This window comes from Octopus sinensis, linkage group LG9 (genome assembly GCF_006345805.1).
Source record: "Octopus sinensis linkage group LG9, ASM634580v1, whole genome shotgun sequence".
Classification (NCBI taxonomy): domain Eukaryota; kingdom Metazoa; phylum Mollusca; class Cephalopoda; order Octopoda; family Octopodidae; genus Octopus; species Octopus sinensis.
Window position 1 is genome coordinate 100,905,967 of NC_043005.1, and position 23,462 is coordinate 100,929,428.

General features: G+C 36.0%; 1 protein-coding gene across 1 annotated transcript in view; it reads right to left on the minus strand.

Annotated features, from left to right (window-relative positions):
* Positions 1–23,462, minus strand: part of LOC115215496 (cytosolic carboxypeptidase 6-like) — a 538,012-nt gene that overhangs the window by 328,795 nt on the left and 185,755 nt on the right. The window lies entirely within an intron of this gene.

Genomic DNA, 23,462 nt, shown 5'->3' on the forward strand with positions numbered 1-23,462 from the left:
TAGACGATACATTTTCACCAGGAAAGGACTTAGTGTTTACAACAATTTGTCTGTCTGGCTTCCATATTCACTTGATTGGAAGGCAATAAAGTAGTTAATGGTTTTCCTAAAAATTTATGTTGCAAATAGTTAGCTCATTTGCGTCATAGAACTCTAGAAGCCTTGATTCCTCCTAATTTCTAGAACCATATCCATAATCATCAAGTACTTCAGAGTGACCATCATGGTGCACATTCAAGTAATTTTGCAGTGAAAACCACACTAACCTGCTCACGCATATGTAACGCTGTCAATATATATAAATTTTGAAAATTGAAACTTGAAAAGGAAAAATTTACTCCATAAAATATTATGAAAATTTTATGGGGGAAAGTAAAATGATGTCCAACGTATGAATATAAATATAAAAATCATAGAAAAAAAAAAAAAAATAAAACCATTTCGCTGTCTGACATTAACGGAAAGATCATATAAAAAGTAAAATAAAATATAAACTTGGACCTTGTTCATAATGTCTGATGAATCGGGTGAACAAATATTCTTGGACCAATTGTTTTTTTTGTTTTTTTTTCCTTGCTTTTTGGTAAGCAAAAGTGTCTCTGATTGAAGTCACCAATGTCTAAGTCCAAATTAGCAGCAACAACAACAATAACAAGAAAAATCACCACGGTAAATAGTATATCTAACTTTACATTATAAATATCTAAATATTTATTGAACTGTACAAACAATAAAATTCATCATTTTATGATGCATACATTCTCACACACACACACCACACACACACACACAAACACAAAAGTACCCCAAAAAATGATAAAAATTATTGGTGTAAAAGAAATATTTTTATGGGAAAAATTTGTCATAATTAGTGTTTCATATTCAAGAAGTTCTGTCTGATATTTTATTCATTAATATAGAATTCGAAATTTGAAAAGTGGAAAAAAAAAACACAAATTAACAAGCAAAATGAAAAATAATTTACAGTAATTACCAAGTGATGTTATTTATCACAGAATGACAGAGAATGTGATTAAAGGGATAATTATTACCTAGAAAGCAATCAATTTCTTGTTATTAGTTGATTATTGTTATCATTATTATTATTATTGTTATTATTATTACTACTACTACTACTACTATTATTATTATCATCATCATCACTGTTTCCTATATACACAACAGATTACACTATTATTATTATTATTATTATTATTATTATCATTATTATTATTGCTATTATTATTATATAGTTTTATAGTTATAATTTTTAAGTCACACCTGCCAAGCATGTATATATAAAGAAGTGGAACGTAGTAATCAAAGAATGGTAGTTCTGGGGATTTATATTTAAGTTGAATTAAAAGTTAAGTCAATAACAGTCATTAACAAGATATCATAAGAAATAAATGTCAGAGAAAACAAACAAAAAAGACATTAATCAGAAAGCAACGAAACTATGCTACATATACATAGGTTGAGGTTTCAGGTTCAAGTTTTGTGGGGAATGAAAGTAGAATATAATGGTCATAGTGATATATATATATATATATATATATATATTTACTCTTTTACTCTTTTACTTGTTTCAGTCATTTGACTGTGGCCATGCTGGAGCACCACCTTTAGTCAAGCAAATCGACCCCAGGACTTATTCTTTGTAAGCCCAGTACTTATTCTATCGGTCACTTTTGCCGAACTGCTAAGTTACGGGGATGTAAACACACCAACATCGTTTGTCAAGCAAAGTTGGGGGAAAAACACAGGCACACAAACATATACATACATATATATATATATATATATATATATATAATATATATATATATACATATAGACGACGGGTTTCTTTCAGTTTCCGTCTACCAAATCCACACACAAGGCTTTGGTCAGCCCGAGGCTATAGTAGAAGACACTTGCCCAAGGTACCCAAGGTGGGACTGAACCCGGAACCATATGTTTGGTAAGGAAGCTACTTACCACACAGCCACTCCTGCGCCTATGCGCAGAGAAATAAGAATTAAGTATTATGCATAATTCCTCATCTCAGAAATATAGAGTTATATTAAGAAATAAGTGTTTTAAATGACCTATAGAATAAAATATGATAATAAGGAGAAAAACATAAAATAAAATAAAATATATATATATATCATCATCGTTTAACGTCTGCTTTCCATGCTAGCATGGGTTGGACGATTTTGACTGAGGGCTGGCAAACCAGATGGCTGCATCAGGCTCCAATCTTGATCTGGCAGTGTTTCTACAGCTGGATGCCTTTCCTAATGCCAACCACTCTGAGAGTGTAGTGGGTGCTTTTTACATGCCACCGGCATGGGAGCCAGTCAGGCGGTACTGGCAACGACCTCGCTCGAATCTTTTTAAACATGCCACCAGCACAGGTGCCAGTAAGGCGACACTGGTAACGATCACGCTCGAATGGTGCCTTTTATGTGCCACCGACACGGAAGCCAGTTAGCCGCTCTGGCAATGATCAGGCTCAGATGGTCCTTTTGGCACCCAACTAGTACGGGTACAAGTGCCAGTAAGGCAACACTGGTGAGGATCACACTCAAATGGTGCCTTATATATATGAGAAAAGGAAGAAAATGGAGAAATTGAAATGCAGGCATCAGTTTATTTAAAGATATTCAAATCCGTATAATGAAATTCCAGTCCTACAGCTGTTTCAATATCCAATTAGGTCAATTACAGAAATTAAATTAATTTAATCTAAATCCTCATACTGAAACTCATTAATTAGGTATTTCTTCAGGGAAGAATTCTCCCAAAAGGGAGTCACATTTCAATGTGTTGTTTGACCTATGACAGTCTCAGATGTATGTGTTTTAGAATATACATACATACATACATATATATATTTATTTATTTATTTATTTATATATATAGGGAGAATTCACAAAGAAAAAACAAAAGACAAAGACAGGTGGTGTAGACAACAAATAGATGTATTAGTTTAATGCCCGGGAAATGAAAAAGTCTTTAATTTTTCAAGCCCACGCTCTTCCACAGAAAGGAACAAGGAGAGAAAATAAAGAATGTGTAGTGGCTAGCGATCCATCATGGCGAATGCTGGACAGGGAGGTCACACAGGAGAGCTAGGAAGAAGGGGAGATAATAAGGTAGTGGTGATCTCAAAACGAAGGTGCGTGTGTGAGTGTATAAGAGAGTATGTATGCGCGTGTGGAAGAGGGCTGGTGAGCCATGAGTTGAGATTGAGTCTCAAAGTCATGGTCGTCACTACAGTGCCTGCTTAGACGGAGAAATTGGAAATAGGGGATGGAAAGCTTGGTGTGTTTAGGGTAGGAGGAGGAGAAGTTGAGGTATGAGTGTGAGTCTGTGTGCTTGTAGTGGATGGAAGTGCTGAGAGTGGAGTGATGCATGTTGACCAAAATGTTAAGAAAGGAGACAGAGGTGTCAGAGATAGTGCAGGATAAGTGGAGGGCAGGATGGAAAGATTTGACAACAAAGAGGGAGTCTAGATACCTGCATGACCACACATACATACATATACAGGTTCAAGTGTGGATCTGTGGTAAGAAGCTTGCTTCCTAACTAAATGGCTCCAGGTTCAATCACACTGCATGGTAACTTCAGCAAGTGTTTTCTACTATAGCCTCAGGCTGACCAAAGCGTTATGAGCAGATTTGGTAGACAGAAACTGAAAGAAACCCATTGTATATAAACATGTGTGTGTGTCCGTGTGTCCGTTTGTGTGTGTGTGTGAGTGTGTGTGTGTGTGTGTATTTGTATCTCTCCTTAACCATTTCTTGACATCCAGTGTTGGTTTGTTTATGATACTGTAGCAAGGCACAAAGAAGCCAGCGCCATTTGCAACAGCGAGATCTCGCCTACAACCTTTGCCATATGCGAGACAAAAACGAGATCTCACCTGCAACCATTATTTAAGGAAAAGACAACATGTTCCCCTCTCATTTTTCTTCTCATGCTGATGCTGAGCAAGACTTCGAAGCCAGGAGCTCACAGCAGACTTTTGTCCCACTGTGATACAACATGCATTGTCTCCAGAGTTTATTGAACCTCACGTGTATGGGAGAGAAAGCCAACCATGCACTGCTGTGAAGATGGATACTGAAAGCAAACCCCTTGTATGAAGCACCTGTGAATAAACATTCATTAAATTTTCTCTGCCTGAGAGCTTCATTCTTCGTATTTCCAGCTCCTTGAATCAACAGAATAATTATAATGGAAGAAGATACCCCAAAAGTATCATAAAATCCTTCTTTCCATTATAATACCATAACTGAGTAGTTTGGCAAAATAAACTGATAGAATAAGAAACAGGCTTAAAAAGAAAAAAGGCCCAGGGGTTGATTCGTTTAACTTAAAGCCTTCACAGTGATAGAATCCATTTGATTTATGACTTTACTTAGTTCAGACCCAGCATGCTACACCTTGGGCAAGTATCTTCTGCTATAACTCCTAGCCAACCAAGGGCTTGTAAGGGAATTTAGTAGATGGAAACTGAGAGTAGCCCATTTGTGTGTGTGTGTGTGTGTATTTTGTATGTATGTACACATGTATGCATATATGTGTATGTATGTGTATATGTGTGTATCTGTGTGTTTGCTTATGTTTATGCTCAACAAAAGTTGTGAACAATGAGTGGTGGTGTTGTCACTTCTTTTAAGAAATCCTCTGCTTTGTTTGCACAGATATCCTAAGTGAAAAACAGGTAAGAATTAGTGATGGGAAGAACTGTAAAGTATTCATCTAACCCATGCTGAGCTGAAAAAAACAGAAGCAAAAACAAATGAACAGATATCTGACATCTAGCCAAATATTTCAATCTATATTGGCTGAACTCTTGTATATAGAATAGATTGTTTCAGACAATGTTACAGTGAGGAGCCTTCTGTTCCATCCTGTAGGCTACAATATATATTCTGAATATAAAACACTTTCTGAATAATTTTGTCTTTCATAAACAATCATAGATGGAGACAGATAAAGATGATTTTAACTCTTCACTTGTAATTTTACATTCATTGACACACACAACTTCTTTCCAACGCCTAAATATATCTTAGAAATTCATATGTTGCTATAAATTATAATATTAAAGTATTTGGTATATTATCAATAAATAATATTCCTAAAATCACCACAGACCACACAAAACATCCCAGAATGTCAGATATTGCTTCAGGCGATTAACCGTGCAGGAAGAATGGCTACATACATATGCATACACACACCTACGCATGTTATGCATAAATTCAAGCATAAAACCACAAATAAAACAGTTTAATAAGTAGAGAGATTCATTTCAACACTGATATTTGTCTGTTAGAAGCAACTGACTTTCACATTGCCCCTTTCTGTTCCACAGAATTTTGGATATAATCTAGTTCTGACAGAAAGTTCCTAAAAAAAATTATAATTTTAACATTTCTGAAATGAACAGGTAATATTCAGTGAAGCATTGATGACAAGTGAAGTAATTTATTAAAAAATATTATGAATGTAATTCTTTTATCATTCCTCTAACAAGTATTTCGCAGCCAAAATATATTCTTGCATACAAATAAAATCTTTCTTTTTGAAAGGATTCGATTTAAAAAGTAATAAACATTTTGTTGTTTTTGTGGAATATTTTATACGAACATTTATGATGTCAATTAAAAAAATATATTTACATAAGTGCAGGTGTGACTGTGGGGGTAATATGTTTCTTAGTAACTACATGGTTCCACGTTCTGTCCCACTGTGTGACACCTTGGGCAAGTATCTTCTACTATAGCCTTGGGCTAACCAAAGCCTTGTAAGTGGATCTAGTAGACGGAAACTGAAAACAAGCCTGCTGTATATATATATATATATATATATATATATATAAAATTATGTTCATACAGTATTGAACATTTAATGTGGCTTTAGATCAAGCTTTGGCTGCTATTTCCAGCATGGTGGTATCTCTTAGATGCCCTAAATTATAATTTTAATAATAATTATTACCTTTGAAGGTTTTTATTCCCATGCTGGTCACCTGATAAGATCAGTATTTAAATTAATGATCTTATCCTTATTTACATAAATTTATATATATATATTTATATACACACATACATATATACATGTATGTATGTACGTATGTATGTATGTATGTATTTGTGTACACATGTGTGTGTACATATGTGTGTGTGTGTGTGTGTGTGTGTCTTTGTGCATGTATTTGTCCTCCATCACCACTTGCACCAATTGGTGTTGGTGCATTTACATCCCTGTAACTTAGTGGTTTGACAAAAGATACTGATAGAATAAGTATCAGGTTTAAACGAAAATAAAATAAGCAATGGGGTCAATTCATTCAACTAAAAGCTCTTCAAGGTGGTGCTCCAGCTTGGCCACAGTCTGATGACTGAAACAAATAAAAGATAAAAGAAACAAAATACAAGCAAAAATATCCTGTTTTTTTAATCATTGATTGTCTTTGTACCAGGTGTGAACAACTCTTTTGAAGAAGCACACCACATGAAATACGACTCATCAGGTAGGCTGCACTACTAAAATCATTCAAGGTAATTTTCCATTAGGCATACCATTTAGAAAGTCCTGTGGGTAGCAGTTAGCTCATGAATGCTATAGGCAATGAGCTGCAGGACACTGCTCAGGTAGGTGAGTCAATAAGGGCAGCGAGCTGGCAGAATCGTTAGAAAGCCGGGCGAAATGCGTAGCTGTATTTCGTCTGCCGTTACATTCTGAGTTCAAATGTCGACTTTGCCTTTCAAAGGTCAACTTTGCATTTCATCCTTTCAGGGTCGATAAATTAAGTACTAATTACACACTGGGGTCGATGGAATCGACTTAATCCGTTTGTCTGTCCTTGTTTGTCCTCTCTGTGTTTAGCCCCTTGTGGGTAGTAAAGAAATAGGTGAGTTAATGACACTTCATCGACAGTAGCCATTCTACAAAGGTACTTTATATATATTATTTATCCAATGGTTTTCCAAGATAATAGCAACATCTTTTAGATGAATCAGAAATCTGAAGACGTCTGCAATCAATAAATAACTGTAACTTGAAAATACTTATGGAACTTCACTAGAGTAAATAGTATTATGACTGGCCTGTGTACCTAATGTGATGAGATGGGACTTTATGATAAAGGAAACAAGCATAGATATTTCTGGAATGCATGTTGGTTTGTGAAAGCATATGGCCGAGTGATTAGGGTGTTTGATCATAAAGTTATGGGTCCAATTCCCGGACTGAGTTGTGCATAGTGTCTTTGAGCAAAGCATTTCACTTTACATTGCCAAATGCAGCTAAAATATTTACCAGCTGGATGCTGGTGCTGCCCTGTCTCCAGCTGTCACATCCTGGATGTTTCACAAGGTTAAGTTTAGGTGGGAAAGATGGCCTCTGTCTGCTGTGACTACATAGGCATCTAAAACACTTAGTCAAACCATGGTGCCTTTTACCAAACCATTCTTCACTGGTGAATGATGGCAGACTGTACCTTGAGGATTGGTTTGCACATCAAAAGAATGTTTATTGCAGTTCAAGAGACTAACTGAATCCTCTTTTCAAATAATGTTCTGTCATTCATTTACTATGCTTTGATGTACATTGTGTTATGGTGTGGGTTAACTATTTGATAATCTAACATTAGGCAGCGAGCTGGCAGAAACGTTAGCATGCTGGGCGAAATGCATAGCCGTATTTCGTCTGCCATTACGTTCTGAGTTCAAATTCTGCCGAGGTCGACTTTGCTTTTCATACTTTCAGGGTCGATAAATTAAGTACCAGTTACGCACTGGGATCAATGGAATCGACTTAATCCGTTTGTCTGTCCTTGTTTGTCCCCTCTGTGTTTAGCCCCTTGTGGGTAGTAAAGAAATATATTTGATAACCTAACATGGATTGAATACAATTGTGGACTAAAGCAGAGTGAAGGAATGTTTACTGTGTGATCTTGATGCCTTTTTGTAATGAGATGAGCACTAAAAATAAAGATGGCTTCCACTAGAAACTTAAAAAAGGTCACATATGTAGCTCACTAGGAGCTGTTTATCAGGTTTGATTATATTTGTATATACTCAGAGACAGGGAGAAAAACAGGATGGGTTAGCATTTGAATGAGAGAGAATAGATTACAATAGTTTGTGTGAGTGTGTGCTTAAACACCTAAAGGCAGCGAGCTGGCAGAAACGTTAGCATGCCGGGCGAAATGCTCAGCAGTATTTCGTCTGCCGCTACGTTCTGAGTTCAAATTCCACCAAGGTCGACCTTGCTTTTCATCCTTTCGAGGTCGATTAAATAAGTACCAGTTACGCACTGGGGTCGATATAATCGACTTAATCTGTTTGTCTGTCCTTGTTTGTCCCCTCTGTGTTTAGCCCCTTATGGGTAGTAAAGAAATAGGTATGAAGGTGTAATGGACACTGTTTAAGCAAGAAAAATAAGCTCTACAGAGTTAGGAGCTCCTATCTCAGGTCCCAACACAATGGCTATGACCAGGTTTGAATTCAAAATCATGAAGGCAATATTCCAGCAACTTAACTTTCCCTGTATATTACACGAGGATACATATGGAAGAATAATAAAAACTGGCTTTCACGACACAGATTGAATAACTTCGCTTCACAATGGATTAAAAGTTATTTCCCAAAGTCTAATAGAATAATAGCATTGATGAAATCAGCAAGGATTAACAGAGGTTACAACAATAGGTGTTTGATATTAGTTTTAGACTATCTGCATATCTGAATATCACATTACACTATATGCTTTTCTACACACTGCAAATAATGTTTGGTCTAAATGTGACTGACTTACACTTGAATACATCATCGAAGAACAACCAACGATGAATGTGGCATTCACATTATCGTGACTGAAAGTTTGCAAAATAATAATCTTCAAGTAGCTAAGCTGAAGTTTATTTCCCTGCAAATGGTATGTAACCAATATCTTTTGGATTTCTCCAAGAAGCCAATAAAATTATTTCAAAATGATATTTTACTGGGACAAATAAAAGATGTAAAGAAAATGGAAAGTTTTAGGAAAAATATCAAATAATAGCTATTGCTAACAGTAAGCTCAGTTCTAGGTGGAAAGTGTTTGGGAAAGAGTGACTGAGAGATTTGATGTGCACGTGAGTTTGTGTGTGTTATGTACACATTGTAAAGGGTTATACTGTGTTAATGGGTACTGTCTTGCAATCTTATATAGAAGTACAAATTCAGCTACAATAGAAATCTGTGGAGAAATGATGGTAGAAGTGAAGAAAAAGGAAATTACTTGCACAATAACAATGTTTGGATAAAATCCATCTAAGTGAATATAACATTATGTACAGTAACATTCATAGTAAAAGCTGAGATGACAAATGGATGAAATTATAGTCTAACAGAAAGACATTAAACAAATAGAGCACAAAAATGGAAAAAACTTTCTGGATATTTATAAGATGGTAGAAAATGTTTACAAATATTTTTCACTGACAATTATTGTATATTTTTTCATCCATTTCCTGGTGTTCAAATTAAGTAGAGCAAAAACAGAGTAGCAATAAGTAAACTGCTACATGTTTTCAACATTATGCTGCTATAATTAAATGTTGGAAAGATACTAGTGAAATTGGGTGATGTTATTTAAAGCCTTTTAAGATGGTGAGCTGGCAGAGTCATTAATATGCCAGATAACACGTTTAGCAGTAGTTCATCTGCCTTTATGTTCTGAGATCAAATTCTGCTGTGGGCAGTTTTGCCTTTTATTGATTTAGGGTTGGTAAAATAAGTACCAGTCAAGTATTATGGTCAATGTAATCAACTAGACCACTCCCCATAAAATTTCAGGCTATGTACCTATGGCACAAAGGGTTACTAAAAGCCTTTTTAGGGTGGCAAGCAGCAAGCAGACAGAATCATTCCTGCACTGGAAAAAACGGTTAGTGGCACTATGTTCTGATTTCAAATTCTATTGAGGTCTATTTTTGCCTTTCGTTCTTTTGGATTTCATGAAATAAGTACCAGTTGAATCCTGGGGTTGATATAATTGACTAGCCCAGCTCCATCAAAATTTCTGGTTTTGTACTTATAGTAAGAAAAGCCCTTTTTTCCCTCTCTTCTAGTCAGAAGGATAAACAGTGCCCTTGAAGGGGAGAAAAAAAGAATTAGAGAAAGGAAGAGAGAAAATGAAAGGAGGGGAGAGAGAACAGTACAGGGTAGAGTTGCATCAAAATTATTAAGATAACCTTACTTGGAAATAGATGCATGGTGTTCATATATATATATATATATATATATGAATAAAAAAATGGAGTTAACGCAAGTGTAATCAAATATTTTTACTTTCGACACATGTTTCGAAAATTCCACTGATACTATTCAAAAGAATAAAAGGTATAAACAATGCAATCTTCTCCTCAGGAAAGTGAAAAAAACAAAACTCGTCAATACGAAATTTTAGCAAAAAATGATAGATTTGTATAGCGATAGACAGAACGCTATTAATATTGTTTAAAAAAATGTTATATGATATAACGTCATAAGTAGCTAACAGAAAGAGTAGGGATATTAATAGTGAATGTTAAATATAAAGGAAATTAAAGTTTAAATTATATATAATGATAGAGACTACTTATATGCACTAAATGTATGTTTTTGCCAATGCTTACATCTGTATGCTCGCTCTATAACCGTGTTTACTAGAGTATTTTTAGAAAAAATAATGAAAAATAGCTCAGAATTGCAGAGAAGACAGAATTTCTTGCCTTTGTCATATGGTATCGAAATTGAGAGAATCAACCATTCTAAATGAAATTGTTCATTGTGGTCTTTTAAATCCCAAAACTGATTTGGGATCTAATTCCGAGATTTATTTAGGTTTAACGACTGTATGAATTTAATGAAAGCATCTAAATACATCATGAAAATTGTTCAAAGTGAAGCCTTTCTTGAGCGATGCCTTTTTTCTATTTGAGCCAAAACAGAATTACAGATAGTATTTATGGAATTTTAATTTATTGTCGGGTGACTTTTGGCCAACCCTGTATGACCTCCCCCCCACACACACACAACATCTTTCCCATGCCTACATCATGAAAAGATGTGATATTTATTTCTTTATTGTCCACAAGGGACTAAACATAGAGAGGACAAATAAGAACAGACAAACAGATTAAGTCAATTACATCGACCCCAGTGCATAACTGGTACTTATTTAATCGACCCCGAAAGGATGAAGAGCAAAGTCGACCCCAGCTGAATTTGAACTCAGAACATAGCAGCAGATGAAATACCGCTAAGCATTTCGCCTGATAATTTCACCTGGTGTAATTTCGCCCAGCGTGACAAGATGTGATATTACCTTACTACCTGAGATATGACCAGTCTTGGAATTCCGATTCCCTCAAACCCCCACCAGTCTTCTGTCTCCTCACCAACTTTGTACTTCCATACTACATGTTTTGTTTGCAGCATAGTGGAAAGATATTGCCACTCAACCATAATTAAGGTGATGCACCTAGGAGAAAATAACACTGAATAAATTTGTAAACGGAAGAAACACGAGAACCAGAAACCACAGTAAAAGCAATATATTGAGGACTGCAATAATACGGAATAAAAGCTGACAGAGAGTAGTAAGGACCCTTCAGTTCTGTCAGAAAAATATGGGTGGAATGATAAAATACACCCAATTTATTTTCAAATTAGTTAATGATTGGAATAATATCCAGCCCCTGCAAAGATTGCCAAAATCATGGCAGTCACAAACACCATAAAAAACCTTAATTGTGTTTAGAAGGGGATTAACACTATGTTAGTGCTGCACATGGTTGTGAGATGATGAGGTATAGACATAGGGTCTCATAGGTGAGAACCCTTTGACCATAAGCAAATGACTGTATCAATTCTCTTCTTTTCAGGTATGCAAACTGGACATCAAACAACCGACCTATCATTGGAAACTCTCTTTTCCTCTTTGTCACAATAGTTAAAGGCTACCATCATCAACTTTAGCACAGCGAAAGGTAGGTTTGGAGAGACTGTAAAGATGCTAGAGTGAAGGGCGAATAGATATGTGCAGGGTACAGTATTAACATTAAAAAAGTAAAGATTATAGACCCTTGCTTGTTTTAACCCTTAGTATTTAAACTGGCTATATCCAGCCCGAATATTATACCCGTTTTATGTTTAAATTGGCCGTATTCAACCTCTCACACCTACCTTACAATGCCATACTAAAAATAAACAATTAGGCGTAGGAGTGGCTGTGTGGTAAGTAGCTTGCTTACCATCCACATGGTCCCAGGTTCAGTCTCACTGCATGGCACTTTGGGCAAGTGTCTTCTAGCATAGCTTCGGGCCGACCAAAGCCTTGTGAGTGGATTTGGTAGATGGAAACCAAAAGAAGCCTGTTGTATATATGTGTGTGCATATATATATATATATATGTGTGTATATATATATATATATATATATATATATATATATATATATATATATATGTATGTATGTATCTGTGTGTATATGTTTGTGTGTCTGTGTTTGTCTCCCCAACATCGCTTGACAACCGATGCTTGTGTGTTTGCGTCCCGTAACTTAGTGGTTCGGCAAAAAAGACCAATAGAAAAAGTACTAGGCTTACAAAGAATAAGTCCTGGGGTCGATTTGCTCTACTAAAGGCGGTGCTCCAGCATGGCCACAGTCAAATGACTGAAACAAGTAAAAGAGTAGGTACATCATCAAAATCTCAACACAAAACGATAATGTACAATGAAAGCTTTACACTTGAAGACGCTTTCTGAGTGCGAAAGAGTTGAACAAGAAATAACGTTAACTAACCACTAATTTTTCTCTTAATCATCCCATTTAACACTAACCACTAATTTTTCTCTTAATCATCCCATTTAACACTAACCACTAATTTTTCTCTTAATCATCCCATTTAACACTAACCACTAATTTTTCTCTTAATCATCCCATTTAACACTAACCACTAATTTTTCTCTTAATCATCCCATTTAACACTAACCACTATTTTTCTCTTAATCATCCCATTTAACACTAACCACTAATTTTTCTCTTAATCATCCCATTTAACACTAACCACTAATTTTTCTCTTAATCATCCCATTTAACACTAACCACTAATTTTTCTCTTAATCATCCCATTTAACACTAACCACTAATTTTTCTCTTAATCATCCCATTTAACACTAACCACTAATTTTTCTCTTAATCATCCCATTTAACACTAACATCATTAAACTGGATGCTGAAGACAATGGAAATAATTAAATCTACATTTTTAATCTATAATATAAATTGGACGTGGGCAATCGTATTCTTTCTTGTCTTGAGGTTCACAGCCAAACTGCTGGGTGGCTTCACGTGAAGAATGGCACACATGTGGAGATGGGTGCATAGATTGGAATGCAGTTTGTATTTTTTACTTAGCCCCTATACTTACCGAGAAAATCGATTAAAACTTTTTCTAATGGAATTCCCCTCTTTCTTCTGCCATTAAAGCAACCAGTTGCTTAGAAGCTGTTTTCTGACGGGGTGGGGCCAGGAAATTTTCATACAGCTGGAGGCTCCAATCGAAACAGGGGACCCGAAATGATAAGGTTGAGAAAAGCTGTTATAGATTATGCCTAACTGAAAACGATCACAGCCACATCATCCAAACAGACCGGATGAAACCGGTCTTAGCTGCTAGTGTAATGTAAAAGACAGACTGTTATTACAACAGAACCCTTCAAAATAGAGAGTTGTTGCCATTCAGTTTGTTGTATTCTACTCTGAAAGTTTATACCTCACTGTTAAGACCGTTGTTCTACACCAAACCCTCACAGGCTGCTGACTATGAAAACTCAGAGCCATGCAGCTACAGCAGCATCAAAGACATTATTGTACATTATTTATTCATTTACCGTTTTCCCTCTTGTGTCTTCTACCAGACTTCATGTAGCTGTTGTCTTTTACATGGCATTCAATACAGATCAATAATCTCAATTGAATTCAATGGAATTTTGTTCACAGTTGGTCAACTTTGCCAACTCTTCTAAAAGTTCTTGGAATTATTTACCAGTTTTGAATAGTGAAAGAATAAGCATGAATGAATTCCGTTCCATTTTGTGCTTTACTCAGTGAACATGTAATAATGATCACAAAGTTTAATAATGAATATTTAACTAACACCTGTAACAACTGGGTCAGCTCTGAAGCATTTATTGATCCGAGTGTCTCGTTCATGTCCCTGAGTTGTCTAACAGTGTTGTGTGACAGATGAATTGTCATTGCTTTTGTCTCCAGAGATTTTTCTCCTACCAGGCGGATGAAGGAAGATAATAAAGCTACTGCAGTGAATATGGAAGCAAATATATACTTGCAGGGAGACATGGAAGGGAATGGGGGGGTCCAAAAAATTAAGGTAATGGACCTTGGAAGGGACATTGACTGTTTGAAAGTGCTTTGTTATTGATGAAAAGGTTAGAGGTTCGGATCTCTGTGTATGTAGGTGGTATGTGTTAGTGTGTGTGTGTGTCTGTGTGTTCACACATGTGTGTGCATGTATAAAGATGTATGTGCATGCACATGTTTATACATGTGCGTGAATGTGAATGTGTGTGTGTGTGTGTTTGTGTATGTGTGAATGTCTGTGTGTTTGCGTGCACATCATGAGTCATATGGGATTCACATACATAAAATGCCAGTAAACTCTGGAAGCTATTCAGAGAAACCATTCTACAATTGAAAACATTTGTTTCATGATCTACACTCAGAAATGAATGACAGATATGAAATATTTATTTTATCAATATATAAAATGCATGTGTGTGTGTGTATGTGTACACACACATATGAGGGCAGGGTGAAAAGTTCCTAGCTTTAAGGGTATGGCGAAAGGCTTGGTTGGAGGCTCAACCTTTAGAGTTCTTTTACAGGGCTTAGAAAAACTGAAGGACTGCTGCAACAAGTGTGTGAATGTGAGAGGGGAATATGTTGAATAAAATCATAATCAACTGATCCTCCTGTATTTTCGTTTACCCCTATTCAGGAGCTTTTCAGCGCCTCCTTGTGTGTATATATATCTATTGGGTTGACAACTAAGTTCCTGCCATTTTTTAAAATTTTGGAATTTATTGTGTTTTTAAATTTTGGAATCTATTTTTTTCAAGAATTCTATTTTTGAATCATTTTGGAATCTTTTTTTTTTTTTTTCTAGTTAATTTCAGTTAATTTTTGTTTATTTTCAGATCATTAAAATGAAATGTCAAGTTAAGAAAAACGATGATTTCAGCACCTCCTTCTTTTTGCTTTTAATCAAGGTTCTAAGGCTGCAAAAGCTGCTCACAACATTTGTGCTGTGTATGGAGAGGGTGCCATCACTGAAAGAACCGCTTGTGATTGGTATGCCAAGTTCAAAAATAGAAATTTTGACCTCAAAGACACATTTCGTCCTGGTCGTCCAGTTGAGTTCAATGAAGAGCGATTAAACCAACTTTTGCACGAAAATTCTTGTCAAACAGCAAGGGAACTGGCAGAGAAAATGGAATGCTCCCACACTGCTATAGAGAAGCATCTTCAACCGATGGGAAAGGTTCAGAAGTATGGAGCATGGGTTCTGCATGCTTTAAGTGACAACAAATCACAAGCAACGATTTCTTTACCGAATTGTTACTGGCAACGAAAACTGGTGCTTGTACATCAATACGAAGCAGCGTAAGGAATGGCTTAGCCCTGATAAACAAGCGACACTGCACGTGAAACAAGATCTTCATCTGTGTAAAATGATGTTGTGCGTATGGTAGGACTGGGAAAGGGATTATCCATTACTAATTGCTTAAACGGAACCAAACGGTCAACGCAGAACTCTATATTCAACAGATGGAATGACTCAACATGGCTATTCAAGAGAAAAAAACATAATCATTAGCATGGAGTTCTTCTACTGCATGACAACATGCGCCCTCTATCGCCAATATGACCAAGGAAGCCATCCAAACGCATGGGTGGGAAGTGCTGTCACACCCGCTATACTCTCCTGATTTGGCATCAATAGATTTCTACCTCTTTCGATCTCTTTCAAATGCTATGCGTGGAGTTTCGCTCAATACTGATGCAGAATTGAGAGATTGGTTGGATCAATTTTTCGAGTCAAAATCGCCTGATTTCTACCAGCGAGGTATTGAAAATCTTGTTGAACGTTAGGAAGAAGTAGTAAACAACTAGGGTGAATACATTATTGATTAATTAGTTGTTACTTTTTATTAAGCCTTTCAAAAAAATTTTAAATCTAAAAAAATGGTGGGAACTAACTTAGTTGCCAACCTGATATACATACATACATACATACATGCATATGTGTGGATATTCATATATATCTATATAAATAGTCACAATCAAGGTATACAGTGAGATCCACATTATATTTTAACTTAAAAGAAATTAGTTCTGAAAGATTATTAGCCACATGACAAAGAAACTACAATTCCTATTGACCATATTTAAACAGTAATTACTGGTATAATGATTACAATGTTTGAGAATGACAAGAAAAACAAAAATGGTAACACAGATGCTGATGATGAAAAGGAGGAAACAGTCTGCCTATTGGTTAAATATTTTTGCCAGAACTCCACTTTCCAATGTTTGGGGGATGTTGAATCTATTTGGATTTGTTATCCTACTGTTTGTTTGTTCATTCTCGAACCATGACTGGCTCATAGGGCCAGTTTCCCAGTTTCATTGGCGTATAGGTTCCCCACCTGGATGGGATGCCGGTCCGTCGGAGGTAAGCTGCAAGATGCAGGAGGAAAGAGTGAGAGAAAGTTGTGGTGAAAGAGTCAATAGAAGTTCACCATTACTTTCTACCGGAGCCGCGTGGAACTTAGGTGTTTCGCTCATAAACATACACATCACCCAGTCCAAGATTCGAACACGCGATCCCTTGACCACGAGTCCGCTGCTCTAACCACTAGGCTATGTGCCTCCACTATCCTACTGTAACCCCATATAATATTTTATTTTCTGCTCTGCCACTAATGGACCAGTCTTTAAAAGAACGTTATAAAAATGTATGTCACAAATACACTTTGCTTACTTGTTTCACTCATTAAACTGCTGCTACTGGGGCACATGTTTGAGGAATTTTTCAGTTGGATGAATTGACCCCAGTACTTTTTTCCAAGCCTGGCACTTATTCTAGTGGTCCCTGTTGCTGAACTGCTAAGTTACAAGGACATAAACACGCTAACACCGGTTGACGAACAGTGGGTGGTGTGGGGACAAACACCGACACACATCCATGTGTAATGTTTTGTATTGGATCCTGTGTAAGAAATTCTTACAAACATCCATATAATGTTGAATTCGTATTCAAATCCTCATCTTGAACCCCTACATTTGCCATGAAGTCACAAGGCTTTGGTCAGCCCAAGGCTAAAAGTTTTCTTATTCCCATCACTAGCCTTTGCTGGGTTTTTCCTTTGTTTAAGTCAAAAAATGGCTGCAGCACTTTCTTTCCGTGTTTCATCTCTTTCTGATGTGTTTCATTCTTATTTATCATCAAATCATCAGAAACAAATTCCCCCTCCTCATAAACATTTTCATCGTATCTGGAGTATTTTTTTAGTTTTAGTTTTGAATAAAGAATTAGTTCTATTTCTTCACAGCCATTCAATTTCTTAAATGATGTCATGTCAATATAAATGTAACTTGAAATAAAAAAAAAACCTTTGTGATATAATGCAGCACATCACACATGCACATGAGCTCAATAACTGAAGCTATCATTTACCACACTTTTACTTGGTCAGGCAAATATGCAGATTCGCATTTCCTTGGACAAGGAGGTGTTGGTATCAAGGGAAACAAGAAGACACTATTCAAAACAAGATATTACAACTATGACAGGCTTCTATGTAGGAGAGTGAAATAATGGAAGAAGAAGGAGGAGGAGGAGGAAGAGGAGAAGAAGAGAGGAGGTGGAAGAAGACCAAATTACCAAAACACAAGTATTTTACAAAATTTACAATTTTTTTCAAAATGAAAGGTATTAATTCTTTAGAATTCAGATTATTTCTGTCAAATGTGATGCTTATTATTCTTTTACTCTTTTATTTGTTTCAGTCATTTGACTGTGGCCATGCTGGAGCACCGCCTTTAGTAGAGCAAATCGACCCCAGGACTTATTCTTTGTAGGCCTAGTGCTTATTCTATTGGGCTCCTTTGCTGAACCGCTAAGTTATGAGGAAGTAAACACACCAGCATCGGTTGTCAAGCGATGTTTGGGGACAAACACAGACATGCAAACATATACACACACACACATACACACACACATATATACGACGGGCTTCTTTCAGTTTCCATCTACCAAATCCAGTCACAAGGCTTTGGTCGGCCCGAAGCTATAGTAGAAGACACTTGCCCAAGGTACCATGCAGTGGGACTGAACCCAGAGCCATGTGGTTCATAAGCTAGCTACTTACCTCACAGCCACTCCTATATTAATTCATATTGTTTTAAATTAATTGAGCATTATCTTGTCTCTTTCAGATTTTGATAATATGATTGTTTACTTTTAGAATGACATTGTAGGTTCGGTGTGAGAGGCCAGATCCGACCAGTTTGGACATAAAACAGGTAGAATAATTTGACCATATATGATCCGTTTAAATGCTAAAGGGTTAAATCTAACTAACCTCACCATTCCACCATTCCACACACACTCATACCACTGCCACCAATAACAACCAGAACAACAACAACTCTCAGCATTGTCCTTAATTCTATCTGAAACAGAATATTCTTCTGTCACTGGTGAAGCGTTTTTTGTTTTGTTTTGTTTTTTTCCAGTTTTAGTTTTTGACGAAGTTCAACAAGAAATGCCAAAACTGAAACAATCAAAATAGAAACACAAAAAAAGAGTTGGTTCTTTTTGGTTTTCTATTTAAATTAGAGCTGATCAGACGTTTATTCACAAAACTCTTTTCAATATTAATCAAACACACCATTATTCTCTCTATTAAATTTAGGTCTTAAATCTCCTTGGAACTATACGAAAATAAAGTAGTAGTAGTAATAATAATAATAATAATAATAATAATAAAAGACAAAAAATTATTATTATTATTATTTAAAAATACTACAGAATTTCTCAGTGTTTATTCCTTTAACTAAAAAGTCAGAACAAAACAAAACAAACAATAACATTGTTAATAACACTTTAATGAATTATTCAGTCCACTTGGTTTTCCGGAGTATTCAAAAACGAATGTGATCAGGATTAGTGGAAAATTTATCAAAAGGCCGAGAGTGAATTAGAACTTCACTGAACTGGTGAACTGTGCATTTTATAATAGATCTAACTAACACTACTTAGTCACCTGAGAAATGATAAAGTTTACACTTAGTTTTAAAAATATAACAAAAATTTACAATCTAATATATATATATATATATATATATATATATATATATATATATATAATAAAGAAAATGATAAAATAATCTTTTTCTTTCTATTGAAAAAATATCTTAATTTATTTGTGTGTGTACAAATTTCCAAAGTAAGAAAATCAGTAGAGACAGACATAGAGAAGGTTGGGGTATGTAAGGGGTTAAAAAAAAACAGCTCAGTCAATAGATGACAACACTGTTTACAAAGTTATATTCAGGTTTTTGTAAAGTCAATAAACTTTTATAGAAATTACAAATTCATTTCTCCATGCTACACTTAACATATTTTAATGGCAGCTAACTCACATTGGGAATTGGAAATTTACTTAAAACATTTTTTTCTCCTAAATTTTTCATAAAGAATATTAAGCAAACCCTACCCATCTCCACAGAAAAGCAGCAACATCAATAGTAACAACAGCAACAACAATGTTCAATATAAGAATTTACTTTCACTTTCATTCTAAAATATTTTATCAACTTCTTAACAAACTAAGATGCGAAACTTAATATTTTTCATTTTTTTTCAATCTTCAATATTTTCTTCTGATTAATGTGCAAATTCTAATTCATTGATATTTCACAGTATTTGATAACAACCCTTAACATTCTGAGTTCAAATTGCACTATAGGCACAATAATTTTCTGGCCTGACACCAATTTAAGAAAAGAGCATTATTAATTTTGGCTTTACTCTTTTACTTGTTTCAGTCATTTGACTGCGGCCATGCTAGAGCACTGCCTTTAGTCGAGCAAATCAACCCCAGGACTTATTCTTTGTAAGCCTGGTACTTATTCTATTGGTCTCTTTTACCGAACCGCTAAATTACGGGGACATAAACACACCAGCATCAGTTGTCAAGCGATGTTGGGGGGACAAACACAGACACACAAACACACACATATATATACACATACATATATACGACAGGCTTCTTTCAGTTTCTGTCTAACAAATCCACTCACAAGGCTTTGGTTGGCCCGAGGCTATAGTTGAAGACACTTGCCTAAGGTGCCATGCAGTGGGACTGAACCTGGAACCATGTGGTTTGTAAGCAAGCTACTTACCACACAGCCACTCCTGCTATTAATAATTTATATTGTTTATCATTCTGCTATGTTGCGGAAAGATTTTGCTTTTGTTGATTATTTAGTTTACTTGCTGATGTTTCAATTTGTTTTGTTTTTGCTGTGGTAAAGGCAATTCTTGGTGGGTGGACTTTTTGAGTGTTGCAGTTGTCAGTGCTTTGTTAAAATTTCCAGCATTCATTATTGTACAACTGTCACTGGTCTTCTTCATGTTCTTTGCTCCCCACGTGATTTTTGCCACAAGCGTATCATATTCTCATTGTTTAAGAAAAGAAGCCAGAAGCGAAAGGCAGTGCCATATCTGTGCAATCATTAATAAAGTAGGCCAAAAAAGATTCTTCCAAAAGACTCTGGAGTAATGGTACTTGATAGGGTACAATCTAGTAATTTGATTCTAGCAGGATTTGAACTCAGAATATTTGCAAAGCATTTTTGTTTTTTAATGTTCTAATCATCATCATCATCATCTTCATCCACCTCATCGTCATCATCATTATCATCATCAAACATCTGTTATCCATGCTGGCAAGGGTTGAACGGTTTGACCAGAGCTGGAAAGCTGAGGGGCTGCATCAGACACCAGTCTGCTTTGGCAGGGTTTCTATGACTGGATGCCCTTCCTAATGCCAACCACTCCAAGAGTGTAATGAGAGCTCTTACATGCCACTGGCATGGGTTCCAGTCATGTGACACCAGCATTTGCCATGATTACGATTTCACTTGGCTTGACAGGGCTTCTCGAACACGGCATATTGCCAAAGGTCAGGATCACTAGTCATTGCCTCTGTGAGGCCCAACATTTGAAGATCATGTTTCACCACCTCATCTCATGTCTTCCTGGATTTACCTCTTCCACAGGTTCCCTCCATAGCACTTCTTTACACAGCTGTCCTCATCCATATGCATCGCATGACCATACCAGAGCAGTCGTCTCCCTTGCACACCACATCTGAGGCTTCTTATGCCTATGTTTTTTCCTTCTCGAGCCACACTTGGCTCATAAGGGCCAGTTTCCCGGTTTCCTTGGCGTATAGGTTCCCCACCTGGACAGGAAGCCGTTCCATCACAGGTGAGCTGCAAGATGCAGGAGGAAAGAATGAGAGAAAGTTGTGGCGAAAGAGTCAGCAGAAGTTAGCCATTACCTTCTGCCGGAGCCACGTGGGGCTTAGGTGTTTCGCTCATAAACACACACGTTGCCCGGTCTGAGATTCAAACCCATGATCCCTCAACTGCAAGTCTGCTGCTCTAACCACTAGGCCATGTGCCTCCATTCTTATGCCTATCTTTTCTTTCAAGATGCTTACACTCTGTCATACATGCATGCTGACATTGCACATCCAGTGAAGCTTCATTTCTTTCAAGCCCAAGCATGTCCTTGGCAGTCACAGCTCATGTTTCACTGCCTAATGGTTCCATCAATCCAATAATTGGAATAACAATTCCACATTTTTGAAGATGGTCAGCAATTTTGAGGAGTGAGGAAAATCAGTTACATCAACGCTTCTAATTCACTGGTACTTTATGTTATTGACCCTGAATGAACGAAAGGCAAAATTGACCTCAGCAGGATTTGAACTTCATAAATAAAGAGCTAGAACAAACACCACAAAGCATGTTTTGCAATGCTCTACTGAGTCTGCCACCTTACCACTTTAATAGTAGCAACAACAACAACTATAGAAATAATAATCATAATGCAGTGTTAGGATGGAAAAGAATAATAATTCCAGCAATGATATTTGGTAAGAGATTCTCTGTACAGATATAAATGTTTAGTAAACTCTATGTTGTTGACCAACAGTTTGACTTTTATGTTAAACATACAGACACAAACATAGAAATGAGTGGGTAAATCATTATTATCTGTGTCACCTCTATTTATGCGCTTGGTTTTATGGTGCAGGATAGAGTCAGAATGAGTTTTATTAGAATGTTCTTACAAATTATTTGCCAGATAATTTAATATTATCAATATTATTGAATGGAACCAGTTTTGCATTGTAAATATATCTGTTTCTGGCTGCAGCATTATAACTTATGAGATATCAATTATGTTTATAGTATAAATACATACAGATACAGCAGTTTCTATATTTGTAGGTAGGGCAACTCAAAGATATTGTGGTCAAATCCCCATGGCTGTTTCCTACAATAACATAGTTATTTGTGACTATCATTTAAAATTGATTTGCTTCAACAACATATGTAGGTCAATAGTCCTACAAAATTGTGAAGAAACAAACAGATGTGACTAAATTATAGGAACAGGAGTCATCAATGAGCAGTATTTGTTAATTACTTGCATAGTATTATGCCCATAATTTTGCAGACAATTTGGGTAATAAACTGAGGAATGCCATTATTGTCTTTTATGCCTGGAAGACTACATAGTGTTATAGTTAATATGATAAATAGAAAGAAACGGTGTGGTGCTAAATCACAATGCTTCCTCCTTATCATTCTGTGTTCTTAGTTCCACTCCTGCTTCAGGTGACTTTGTCTTCCATCATCGAACACTCCATAAAATAAATAAAACACTGAACACTGGATTTTATTCAATCTACACACCTTCTCTTAGGAAAACTGGCTTAGTCACAAGAAATTATTATTATCTCTCCATTAAAATACTTTATAGCACTTCACATTTGAACTTTGAGGTATTAGAATTATTTGTTGCTTAAAGATAAAGAGATTTGTCTTAGCTGTGAGACGAGGAAGCTGATGTAAAATAGTTACAAGAAAAGAAAATGAACATTTGCTTTAGTTATGAGGAAAGAATGTCAGAATATATCTTTACAATGACAAGCGGAAGCTTAACAGGTATATTTTAGCTATGAGCAGAAAAAGTTACGATATGTCTTAAATTTGTCTTGAGGAATCTAATGTTATCATAAAAGAAAAAATACTTCTCAA